This window comes from Prinia subflava, chromosome 1 (genome assembly GCF_021018805.1).
Source record: "Prinia subflava isolate CZ2003 ecotype Zambia chromosome 1, Cam_Psub_1.2, whole genome shotgun sequence".
Lineage (NCBI taxonomy): Eukaryota > Metazoa > Chordata > Aves > Passeriformes > Cisticolidae > Prinia > Prinia subflava.
Window position 1 is genome coordinate 93996504 of NC_086247.1, and position 14165 is coordinate 94010668.

Below are 14165 nucleotides of genomic sequence, written 5' to 3' on the forward strand. Positions count from 1 at the left end.
TAGCATACTTTATCTTGCTAAAACAATTAAGATCCGTTTTGAAGATATTTTACACTTTGGAAATATGATGCCTAGAAGTGTTTACTGCATGTTGCAGAATGCATCAGCATTAGCCAGTAATGCAGATAATCTGATAAAAATCAAAAAGCTGATTTGTATACCATGCTAATTCAGGATCATCTCCTTGGCCCTAGGTACTGTCCAAATGCTCCATAAGATTATGGCAAGCTTTAGTGATATTAGATTAAATTCAGTTCTTTTGCTTATAACTTTTTTTTTTCCATGAAAGAAAATTACATCCATCATTCTTCTCTATAAACCCTCTTTAGCTGCCTGCTAAGTAGTACAGAATATCGTATTTTAAGCCTGGTATATTGCTTTTTTTTTTTTTTTTATCCAGACATATTTAAGCCTCCTCTGTCAGTTTTACAGTATATTATTTCAGGGATAGAAAGTTTTGTTATTATTGTGATACCTCTGTATCTGAATCATAAAGAGACTTAACAATTTGCCATGTGTTCCATAGCATACTCACATGTGTTTGAGGAAAATGTAAGAGCAGCTGATAAGAGATTACTCTTCAGTTTGCAAATGATCCCAATGCATGGTAACTTAATGCTATGTTTGGTTTTCCAGGGTTTGTTTTTCTTTTTGTGTGTTTTTGTTTGTGGGTGTTGTTTTTTGGGGGCGGGGCTTGAGGGGGCAGAGGGGGGAAGTTTGACTTTTTGTTTGGTTTGGGTTTATTTGTTTCATTTCCCAAATATTTTTCATTAGTTATTTATATTGGTCTTTTAAAAGTAATTATATGAGAGTAAAATAAAAATGGGAAATTCTGAATTTTGGGGGTGAAATCTGCTCTTAAAATATAACAAAAAGCATTAAGAAATCTTACCACAACATCAGTGTGGACAGTGGTAGTGTATCATGGATTGTTCAACTGCAGTCCCAATCCAAAGTACCCACAGGATTTTTACAGGAAAATGGTTTTTTTTAAGGAAAAGCACAGTGCAGTTTGGTGTACCATGGGCTTATTAATCTGTTTGTAAGCACACACTTTTGGACAGTGCAGAAACCAGTATCAAACCTGATCCTGCTTCCAAAGAAATTCAGAGCATTAAGACCACTCTTTCTTGTTTGTGGGAGAAATGTGTACATCTAAATTTTCTGCCCTACTTGTTCCTTTCAATAATTCTTCATTGTACAATGACAGAATTGTCACTAAACTCTTCTAAACTTCTTCTGAAGTCAGAAGAAATACTATAATTACCCTTTTCTCAATAAGACAAGTAAGAACAAAATCTTGCCTACTGTGATTTAGTGTGTAGGCAATCCAAACTTAGGAAACTCTTTAGGGTATTCCATATGCTTGCTAACTTGCACTTTTGGAAAGATTGTAAGGTATATGTTCTCCACAGAGCTCACAAAAACAGTTAAAAGCCCTGACCTTTTAAATTTACCAACTATGTACCTTTTTATCTTGGGTGAGGACTTTTTGTGTGTCATTGCACTTAAGACCTAATTCAGATTATATGACATGCTTGGGAATGTTTCCACTCAGCATTTTCGGGAGGCAATGCAAGAAGAGGTTCACCCAGGTGTACTGTTGGGAACACCTGCTGTCCCAGTCAGCTGTTCCCCAACACACAACACTTCCCCTGGTGAAGGGTAGCAGGATAGCCATTTCAGCTCAGTTAAGCTTCAAGAGATAGTTTGGTGCATTTATTGCATTTCAAGTTGCAGAAAAATTCCGTCCTCTCAGACTCTTGTCAAAAGCAGAGTGCCCAGGGGAAAATGAACCATTGTAATTAAGACTGTAACGTATCTCTTCAAAGCACGAGGTAGAGCCAGGTAAATGAGCATCGCTGTGCTATTTATACCAGCTTCTTAATTATGCTTAATGTGACCAAATCAACTTGATCCAGCTTCACTTTTGCAAGTGTAAATAGACCTAAAGTTTCAAGGGTAAGATCATGTTACACATCAACTTGCAAAATGTATATGCATGTGACTGAAGCAGATTGAAATATATTTAATAGGCTGAGGGACATGTGTCCATAGGATTGGTGGAAAAGGAATTAAAGTATTAGTTTCTCATATTTATGATTAATGTTCTCCTTCGCATAAGACCCGAAAGTCTAGCTAAGATCATGAAAGGCATGTTGGGTTAAATCTTTCTTTGCTATAAAGTATCGTCATTATATCTCAGCTAACTCTAACAAAATCCCTAATATCTATGCATGCCTGGAGCCAAAATAGGTCAGCTCATGGGCTATTGCATTATATTTTATTATTTAAACTTTAAGTGATTAGTTTAGCATTTAAAAGCTTTGGAAAGAATTAGGTTACTGTTCTTCTCTTTATCCATACGCAAACTGACATGCAGATGGACACCGTGAAGTCTTACACTATGTTTTCCCTCAAGGTTTTTCACAAAGTTAAGGGCTGTCATTTTTTCTCATCTGATTTCAGCACATTGTGGGAAATATATCTGTGATGAGGTTATCTTTCCTGATTTTGAAGAGAAAGCTATATTTTGTCTGAAGTCTCAGAAAATACTTTAAAAACATACACTAAGTAAAGGAGAGGGTAAAAAAGCTCCTAATTTCCTCTAGATCTGGATTTAGGTAACAGAAAGCAAATGGTAAATAACCTGATTCCAGCAAAGTCAGAAGGATTTTATATGTCAGGGAGGGTTTTTTTTGTTGTTGTTGTATATATAAGGAACACTTAAGAAATAAGTGGATATGATTTAATTAATTACAAACTGTTACTTTCTGAGATCTTTTATTCATGCTCATAAAACACAGAAAATGTTGGAATTGAATTATATGCTATGCTATATAGTTAGTTTATTGTTAAGGAGGCCTATTCTGCAAGGTAATTTTCTAGGGTTTTCACTGACATTCACAGTTCTTTAATTTGTAAGATTTTCTTTCAGGACTTTATTTTAATTTATGCATCAAAATGAGCAATGACTCGGTCATCTGATAGAGGTGTACAGGATTTTAAAGACACATCTCATTTGGCTAAGTTCACAGCTAAGCTTTATGCCCACCATTGCACTGATGGCAGAGTTGAACATGATCAGAACCCTTATTCATGACAATAGGGGTCAGGAACCTGATGTGGGCTCACAGCACTAGTGAGAAAAATGTAGAGAAAATACAGAACATTTTCTTTTAGGAATTATTAAAATATCTATAGTCTTTGAAAAGTAACACATTGCTAGCTTAATTCTCTTTTCCTCAAACTTAGTACTTGGCATTTATTAATCAATCTGTGTCTCACATGTTATAAAATAGGTTGTGAAAGTAGATGGGAAAATGCTGGAGTTTTGAAAACTGTTTGGACTGAAACTGGCACATTCAAGGCCCTTTACAGAAAAGAGCCACAAAATTAAATTCTCAGGAAGAACAGAGAGGGTGTGCACCGCCCCAGCCCTTTAATATAATAGGAAGCAAGAGCCTGTTTTGTCTTAGTCTCTGCTGGGAGTTGAGTCAGTGATTAAACCCATTTGAAGACCCTAACTAGGACAGAGATGCACAGAGAAGCAGTCATTTGGAACTTTCAGTTGCATAACCAAAGTCATCTCAGAAGCAGGATTTAATACTTCTCTTTTTGTTTTCATGCTGTTACAGATCTTCATTTTAATAGTGGAAATGTTCAAATTTTTTAAAAGATCAACTCAGACAATAGGAGAATGTTGCCTTTATTTTTTTGTTTATTTATGCATAGAGAGTATAGAGAGCATATAAAAGTGTGGATTTCTATTCCTGTCGTTTTGTTATATGAACATTAGGAAGACTAATATTTTCTTAAAACTTACTGTTCTCATTTCTTCTGTTTTTATGCCCCTGGTTATCAATATCAGAAGAGTAATTTTTTCCTGGTCATGTGTCTCAATGTCCTCTTTCCACCTTCCTCAGATGCAAACTGAGTACTACTTAATAAATAATAAGGTCCTATTTTGTTACGTGTCATAAGGGAATAAACAAGGAATTAATGACTTCTACTATTACTGAAATATACATTTCTGTAATCCATTTCCTATTTTCTATAAAATACTGTCTTATCTGAACACTTATTTCTTGACAAATGTGTAAAATGACTGTTTAAAAAACTTTTTTTTAATCATGAGGGAATGTGAAAATATTTTCTTTTTATGTCCTAGTTAGAAACACTTTTGGTGGATAAGTAAACCCAGATAATGCTAGTAACTTCTAGGTAGACTTGATCTATAGCTCTCATTGAGTCAAGTGTGAAGAAAAATGGTTCAATACCTTAAAAGTAATTAAGACCTTTATCTGAAAAACAGTTATATAAGTGCTTAATTTAATGAATGTAAATAATCCAATGGACTCAAATGGGAATATTCATAAGCATTAAGTTAGGAACAATTTGCAGGATCAGGAAGTAAAATCATCCATTTTGTGCCAAGTGTCGTATAAATTTTATCTGGGTTTCTTATGTGTTTTGGGGACATAGAGTAGGTTTTCCGTACACTAGGAACATCTTAAATCCAGGCTATTCAATTTGGCATCTGCCATTTTCTCTGATTGTGGTGTACCGAAGCATGTGAAATAAGTGTTACAGTATCAAGATTCTCTCATTTCTGAACCATTCTAAATCCTTGCTTTGATATGTGAAAATGAAAGCTTAGGCGTGTCAAACCCCGACTGTATTCCAAGACAAGCTTTTGGACTCTGTCAAATCTATAGAAGTTTTGTTATTGACTGTATAGCCTAATTTTTCTTTCCAGGTTTCCTGCTTCAATATACTATCAGCTGTGCACCTTTCTTTCTTTTTTACACAGAAAGAAAGGGAAAAGATACTTAGGTCTGTAATCTTTAGTTTTTAGATACATATCACATAAATTCTCTCTTTCAATCTCTTAAACTCTGTATGTTCATTTCAAATTTTTTTCTTTTTCTGGAAACAACATAAAATTTAATAGCTTGTATGTGTTTACATAATAGAAAAAGATTAAAAAATACAAGCCTTCAATTCAATGATAGGAAAGATTCCTTACACCTTTTCTAAATTGCTATAAACTTACAAATTGAATTAAATTGTTTTGTTTGTTTCATGCATAATTGACAAGGTGACAATTAACTACATGGTACATTGTCCTTGGCCTCAGGTATATAACACTAAATTTGTGAGCTGAGAAAATAAAAGGAATGAAATGGTGTTTTCCAGAATTCAAAAAATCAAAGCCAGCAAAAAATTGATTACTTTTGTTTCAGCTGTTTCATTTACATCTGCTCCTACCTGTTAGCCTAGCCATCTGTATTTAGTATTAGTTAGTCTACTTGATTTGTTTGTAGTATTTTGTAAAGATGTCTTCATACTGGACAGTAAATAAATAACAAACCTACTTAGGTATTAGAAATCAAATCAAAGAAATATCTAAAACACCCAGGAAAATTACAAGTTGAGTTGGAATGAAAGCTGCTTTCTTCCTTTTGTATATTTTAGGTCCTTCATTTGGACGACCATACTGGCAATCCACAGCAGCAACATTTCACTTTCTACACCTAAATTGCAAACTTTCTCACTTTCTATAAATGAGTGTAATGACACAAATGGAATCCTGGGGAAAAATTGGAGAAAATGAAATTAAAAATATCCTCATTAGAGTCTGCATCAAAATTTGTACAAGTATGGCTGATAAAGAGGCAGATATACAACATGTATCATAGGTGACTAAAATATGAAAATGAAGAAATAGGCAAGCTAATATACTTAATTCTTTAAGATATAAGATTAAGTTGTAATTAGATAATCAAAAATATTATATAAAATGTGTGATCCCAGGAGAATCCACAAGACCACGATGTCTATCATCATTGATTTGAGTGTTGAGATGTGTCAAGGAGAGACAAGGTCGTGAAGCCAAAGCAATAAGGCAACATGCATAGTTATAGATTTAGAGCAGGCTTGACTGTTATGTTCTTGATATTTCTATTAAGAATGGCAAGCACATCACAGTCTGCTGTATTGCTCTCAGAGTCATAACATTGTTTGCATTCCATCCTTATTTATAACACATTTCTTTTTCTTGCATGAAACAGAAACAGGGATATTTTCTTTAGAAAAGCAAAATAATGCACCTCACAAATTACTTCTTTATCCAATAAAATTTTTTATCTCTAAATTTTAGGCTATGCATATTTGATCTGATGTTAATTTTATCTTCTTTTTTACTTTACATGATGAAGCTGTGTTACTTGCAGTAGAGTCGCTGGGAAAACTGAGGTATACACCTTTTCTCCCAAGGAAAGCTAAAGAGATTAGGATGTTTGGCTATACACATATACATCTGGAAGTACAAAAAGTAGTACTCCTCTTTCTTTAGAGGGTAAAACAATATGTGTGTGAAAAGTAAAGTGATTGTGTAGCTAATACAAACATTTTGTCTCTCCTGCACATATTCCAGGTCTGGAGATGTAATTGAAATTTGTAGGGTGAAGGGTTTTTTTAAAGCATTGTCCTTGTGGCCTCATTTGTGGCACTGGCTGTCTGCAGAGTACAGATTTAGACAAAGCTCTATCCATGGTGTAACTTCCTGTTGGCAAAGACAGGCACAAAGGAGAAGGAAGGCACTTCTGCTGCTGCCTCCATCTGCTTCAGCAGAATGTGAACACAGCCATGGGCTCTGTATGTCCTAGCTGAATGTCTGCAGGACAATAAATTCTCTAAACTCTGTCCTTCAGCCCTTCCTGGATTAATACAGTGGCAACCATAATTTCATCCATGATATTTTATCTGGAAATAAATTAAGGCTTTTTTGTTATCTTGGAAGAACAAATGAAGCTTTAATTTATTTTTTTTAATGCAACTCTTTCCTGCTTCAGTTGTACCATTACAATTATCCAAACCTGTAAATTATAATAATTCTCTATCCTAGTATGTTGATGGAGACAGGCAACTATATAAAAGGATGTACCTATTTCAGGTATTGCACACATACTTGCACTTAAAAGTGCGTTCAAGGAATACTTCAGGCAAAATATAGAACCTTTCTAAACACTGCTATCATTTTTTAAAATAAATAGCCAGTTCCCTTTTTTTCCTCTTTATATCAAAACTTGATTCCACAGTGATGAGGACAAAAGAGAATAAATTCTCCATGTCCTTCGCTAAGTAGAAAATTAATGTACTTTAAATTAAATTAGTAAAATGGGTTGTTCTCCCAGCATTCAGAGAGTAGAATATCAATGAAAGTGCTTGTGTTTGTGGGACCACTCACAACTCTCTCAAATTTAAAAGTCTAATAAACTGTGGAAGGAGATATATCTTTCTACTAATATTTTGAAAAATAGTAATTTTCTTAAATACTTCTGTTGTGCAGTTGTTTTTTGGAAATAATAATGCTGCAGTAAAATACACTGACTCAGTTGTAAATAGAAATTATGTTTACTTCGGTCTGTTGCAATGTTTCATTTTGACTTTTTTAAATGTTGAATTTAAATGTAAAAATCTTCATGATACCTTTTGATTTCATTAACCTGAAAAAATGTCCAAATTTTGAGTTCCTGTCACCATTTTAATTACAAATAGAATTTTGAAATCTTTTTCTCTTTTTAAATGGTAGACTACATATTTTTTAAAAAAGCTCCTATTATTCTAATTCTTTTTGTAAATGGCACTAAAGTCACATAAAGAAGAAAAAGGTCCAGTGAAAAATAAAATAATAATTCTAAAGGGAAACTAGTAATTCCCACATTATTCTAATATTTGCAGCCTGATATTTAAAATAAAATATTGGAAAAAAAATCCATTCATAATCTTCATCTAATAACATTCTTATAGACAGACCAATAGAGGATTCAAGTAATTTGCAGCTTGTCAATAACAGTACTTCTTTTTTGGAAACAATTTTTTATAACCTTTATTTTCAGTTAATAACAACAAGATTAAATGACTGACCTCTTCTGACTCTTGCTTGCTTTTTTTGCCCTTTCCTTTCTTGAAGACATAAAAGTTCCATTTTCAGAACACAGAAAATAAACTTGTATTGTAGTCCTTCATTAGCTATTAGCTTACTGAGAATGGCAATTGGAAGTGCTTTGTTTTTGTTTGAAATTATCAGAAGAGTAATACAGACTGATAAAAATGCTTTTATGGATTATCCTGTTTTGTTATGTATGCTCCTCCATATTTTCATGATGTTTGTTTATTTTCAAATGAAAATGATATAATATTTTCATCACCAACCTTGTAAAAGATAAGACGGCATGTTCTAGAAAGCAGGGAACATAAAGACACTCTTGCCTGAAGTAGGAGAAAAAACAGTTAATTTCAAACCTGATGACAGTTTCTCCGTGAACAATAGTCTCCCAGAATTGACATGAAGAAGTAATGAATGAATGAAAGGAGAACTGAGTCACAGATGCACTTTGCAATCACTTTAGAACATCTACACTCTTCCAGCCAAAATACTATTAATACGTGTGTCAGCACAGTGAGTGAATCTCATAGTGTGAACGCATTGGAACAGTTCAGGAAAGAAAATGAAGAATATCCTCAGGGACAGACTTTTCTTTTTCTCTGAGAGACTCTTCATTATTCAGGCATTGTGATACTTTTCCTTTATTTGTGTAAAGATTAAATTGCACATGATTTCTAATGTTTCTGCTACTCCAACTGTCATAGGTCGATGACCTTCATGGAAGTGAGATAATAGATACATCGTCTGTTGTTCAGGCAAGTGCTGTTCTTCCACAGCCCAGTACTCTTCTATTGTTACAAGTGGAAAGCAATTAAATAAAAATACAAGAGAAAGTTTCTAGAGTATCTTTAGTATTTCATATATGTCCTTATGTGACTGTCATTTAACATTTATATGTGATATTATCTAATGTTATAATGACCTAGAAGCAAACACTGAGCCTCTTCTACATGGCTGAGACAACAAATTAGTGAGGGATGTCTGTGTGTACTCAGTAATGCAGTTTCTGGGAAGGAGCCCTCTATTGTTTGAAATCTGTAATCCAAAGATTTACAACTCATGTGTTTGTCCTCATGTGTGTAAAATACTGTCCAAATAATTTTTCTTCATATTGCCTTACATCCTAATTGGCAAAGAAAAAGGTCCTCATCTCTTCATTATAGTTATAGTGCATAAAACCTCTGCACTGTACACATTATAAAAGCAATTCTATTCATTTAGAATAGAGACTATTATTTCACTTAAGAAGGGTAACCTTTACTTATTAGTAATTTTCAGTTTGTGTTTTCATCTCTTGGCAGTTTGATCAATGCTTATTTTTTGTTGGCATCTTTGAAGTAGTCTAAGTAGACAAATCAACATTGCAGGTGTATTTACATGAATGTGAAGGATGCCTTAATTGACACTGGTCTTGTAGAGAATACTATTGAAAGTTCCAAAGGGCAAAGGTCTTATACCAGAAAGTGCATTCTATAGTTTGTGTACCTCTATATTCACTTTTTTTTTTTTTTTTTTTTTTTTCAGTTTCACATGTCAGTCATGGCTAAAGTTATGGATACACCAACAAACTGGATACAGTTTTAAGATTTTCCATAACAAACTTATTAGATAACATTCTGCAAGTGATTTATGGTTTTTGTTTTAGATATCAAAAAATGGTCAGGTTAAAGCAGGATTAAAAATAATGTTGGGAAATTAATGTATTCATACTCTAGAAATGGCTTTTTAGAGGATGGATAGGGACAATAATCACTTTTTTGACCCTAAAAAGAGCTTCCTACAGGCACTTTATACAGTCATTTCACTAGTACTTCATAGCCAAACATCCTATTCACAAACCCCTCATTTTTTCCAAATATTTTAAAATTAAGCATGTTACATAAGAACAAGGCAAACTGTTTTCCCTCTAATACGGGCTGTACCTAAACCATCCTTTGTGAAAATTATCCAGCATTTACATAATGTTAAACAGAAGACATTGGTGTTACTAAACTGCACTAGTTCGTATTATCCTTTTATGAAACCTACTTTTGTTTCAATTAGTCTTTGACTACAAAAAAAAAATAATAGCTCTTCAGATGCTGAAGAGAATGAATTTCAGTTTGGATAACTGTAGGAAAGGTAAGTTGTTAGGTTATGAAGTACTCAGGAATTTTATGTAGTTTATTCCTATTTTAGCAACCATATCATTTCTATAGCAATTAGTGATTCTAAATAAGTATTCTTCTCATTCCACATCCTGTTCATAGGAATACTAGATTCTGACAGAATGTGTCCTTTAGCAACAGAGGGAATTACTTGACTATCATTCTGTTATATGTGTATTAAAAGTATTAGGTCAGCGTTTTAGTATTTGTTCTGGTGTAATATTTTTATTAGATTTGGATGAAACTGCATTTCTCTAAGCCAGGCTCATTTTCAGGCAAGTTGTTTGGACGTCACATGAACATTTTGTTGATAGTAGGCAGCACACTCAGTATGTTTCTGACACTGCAAAAGAAAGCAGTGTTTTTGTTTCAAATATGGACCGGTATATTGAATCAGATGTCAGAACTGTAATAACGGTAATAGAAAAAAATGATTGTAATTGATATTTATAAACAGAATTTCTTGAATAGAGCTGAGAATATAATGCGGCAAAAACAGGCATCTAAGGAATACTCTGTTCTTGATTCAAATCCAGGAAACAACATTGGTGCTAACCTTCTCCAAGTGGTCCCTAGGACAAAATCCTTCAGTTTTGCAGGGAGTTTTTCGGGATGTGGCCTTCAGGTGACTACTACTTTTTAGGTTGCTCTTCTAAAGAGTCTTTCAGCGACAAACCTGTGTTTTAGACAAAGACCCTAATTCAAAGGTGGTTGTACATATCTAGTTTAACTAAATCATATTCATGTCTGCAGCCTTTCCTGGAAAACTTCAATTTCTCACCTTGGAAGTTTAACAATCTGATTCTTGAAACCCTTCTGTACCCTTACATCTCATAAGTAGAGCTGTTTGGTACCAACTTTTTTCTACTGAAAATACAGATTTTGTAGAACATTTCTTTGGTAGGAATGCAATAAACTGGCTCAGCCAAAAAACCTTGGTAATGGTGTGTTACACCTTTGCCAGACCTTGATCACAATAGATGAAGCAACTTGCAGTACTGTTGAGATTAATTTTATTTGAATAAATTTTGGCTTCTTTATACAAGATGAATCCAAACAAACCTAGTTGCTCTGACAATCACTTCTGTCTGCCAGATATTTTCCCAGCTCAAATATATAGGGAAGCAGCTATTATAATTTTTGTTACTGAGACTTGCTTGATGTTGAATAACAGGATATTTACTTTATCAACAAAAACCAACATAATTTTCTGAGTTATATGCAGTATGTGATGTCAGCAGCTTACTCATTTTCTACCTATGGTCTTGACCTTGGCCACCTGCCTGTTGCCCACCCAGCTGCTCTCCCTCTGTCCCTCCTCACCAAGATGTGAGGAGAAAACAAAATGGAAAATCTCCTGAGTCAAGATAAAAAGAGGGAGATCTCTCACTAGTTACTATCAGATCTGAAACGACTCATCTGCAGGAACTAACCAATATTCAGAGATACTTAATTTTTTTCTCCCTTTTTTTTGTGTATATAGATATATATTTCATGAGTAAATAGGTAAATAATACACTTAAATATCTAAAAACCCATACAATAGATGCCAGTTGAGAGCAAAGACTATTTTTCTTAATATGTATACCAAAAAATCTTGCCTCATTAGGATCTTCTATGTATATTTTTGCCTATTTATTATACTTGCACAGAGTACAGTATTTAGTAATTGAATAGATGATAAATATATGAAAACACAGCTTGACACCATTAAACAGGAGAAAAACACATTCTACTTCCTCCACCTGCGTTTCTACTATTTTCCTCCTAAACCAAAATATCTCATTCATTAATCCTCCTTGGATTTCCTCTTTGCATCTGAATGAAACACGGATTTTGCCTTTATAACAGTCTTGCTGATCACATGTCTCCTGGTCTTGTTAGTATGGGAAGGTCAATTTTCACTTTAGTCTCTCTTATGGAGTTGCATCATTTTGTAGACACTCCTGGAGGATCCTGGATGAGCACTTTGCGTGGTTTTAAAGAATCACAGGATGGATCTGGTTGGAAGCACAGAGCACAGTAGACAGAATTGCATCCTGATAGGTCTGGAATATCTCCAGTGAGGGAGACCCCATAACCTCTCTGGGCAATCTCTTCCAGTGCATGATCACCCATGCAGTGAAGGAGTTCTTCCTTATGCTCTGGTGGAATTGCCTGTGCACCAGTTTTTGCCCATTGTTTCTCATCAAATTTTTTGGCACATCAAGAAGGGCCTGGATCCATCTCCTTGACACCTCCCTTCACTTATTTATAGATGTTGATGAGTTCCTCTCTCAATCCCTCTTCTCAAAGCTGAACAGGCCCAGCTCCCTCAGCTGCCCTGGTAAGAGAGATGCTCCAGTCCCCTAGGAACTCCATGTCTCTCTTGTCCTGAGGAGCCCAGAACAGGACACAGCACTCCAGGTGTGGCCTCACCAGGGCTGAGCAGAGGGTCAGGATCACCTCCCTCATCCTGCTGGCAATGCTCTTCCTAACGCACCCCAGGATCCCTCTGGCCTTCTTGGCTACCAGGGCACTGCTCAAGGACAGCTTGTTGTCCTCCAGGAACCCCTGGTCCTACTCCATGGGTTAGCTTTTTCCCAACACATCAGCCTTCAGACCAAGCAAGACAGAGAGTCTCTGGAAAGCAGGGTAATCTCTTGCCTGGCCAGCTCTGCAATGTCTCGTTACTGAGATCCAGCTGCGATTCCTCAAAGGAAACAGTGGAAACACAGGTACGGTACTGTAATTTCAGTACAGGTTTCTGCAACCTATTTTCCTTTCTCATGCTTTGAATCACTCTAAAATTACCATTTTGCTTGCAAATGTAATAATTTTTAATTTTTTTCCCCCTCCTGTAAATCCTCATATTATTTATTGCTAACTCATAACTGTTGGCTTTTTTGAGGACCACAGCTTAATACCTGAACCTATTAGCCATCTCTTCCCTTTTGTTTCATTTTTCTGCGATCTCTTTCTCCCTTCATCATGAAATCAGTGATACAAGTGTGAATATATATTTCCTTTCCATGACCGATTCTTATATTTTAATTTTTTGGTGGTCTGATCTTACCTTTCAACTATTCACCAACTTATTTTCTCAGTGCAACATTCTCCTCTTTCTTGTTTGTTAAGTAAAAGCAAAATACAAGACTAGCATTTGTCAGATTTATAAATTCTTATTCCTAACTTCACCTGTTTCTTGTCCTTTTCTTAATGTCTGCTTCTAATGAGGGAACTTTTTCTGGACCTTCCATAAGCAAATTGCACTCTGTTACTAACTCTTCTAACTTTGTCTTAAACTCTTGTTGTGAACCATCAAAATGTGGCTTTCCCTTAACAGAAGGCAGAATATTCCCTTTTCAAGAGCCACACCTTGAGAACCATCTGCATTATGGAAAACCTAATTTATTTTTCTTGATAATTCTGCTATCTCTGGCAGAATAATTATTTCTTCTGTGCACATCTTTACTTTTCTCTCTTGTAGCTTTAATTTCAGGGCTTTGACAGTTCTTTACACTAAGAAATTGCCTCTAGACTATACAGTTTTTTCTGTAACTTCCAGCTTCCCCATCTACCTACTATGATGGCTCTGTTAATGGTGAAATAATTTTCTGATTTTTCTTTTTTTCTCTAAATATAAAATGCAATTATTTGTTTTAGGAAAGGCTATGGTAACAGGAGGGATTCACAATTCTGTATGGCAATGTGATTGCCGGCTACTTAGGATCTGTAACTTTAAAATATGCACTATGATTTTTATCAATTAATTTATCCTTTATCTCCATTAAGGATATATTAGAGAATAACTTTTGTATATGCATCTATTTCAGAAATGGTACCACAAAATATGAGCTGTTATTCTATTTATTAAGCCAAAGATAAATCTATTTTTTTATTAGTGCTATGTTTGTTCATATAGATCAATATTACTTGGAAAGTCTATTAAGATACGGATTTATTCCCATTTGTCACAAAACAATCTAAAGGATGCTTATGGGGTTAAACCACAGATATATCTGCTCTAGTATGTCTCATTTGACTTTTTTTTTTAGCTGACCCTTCTTTAAATGTGTCTTTCT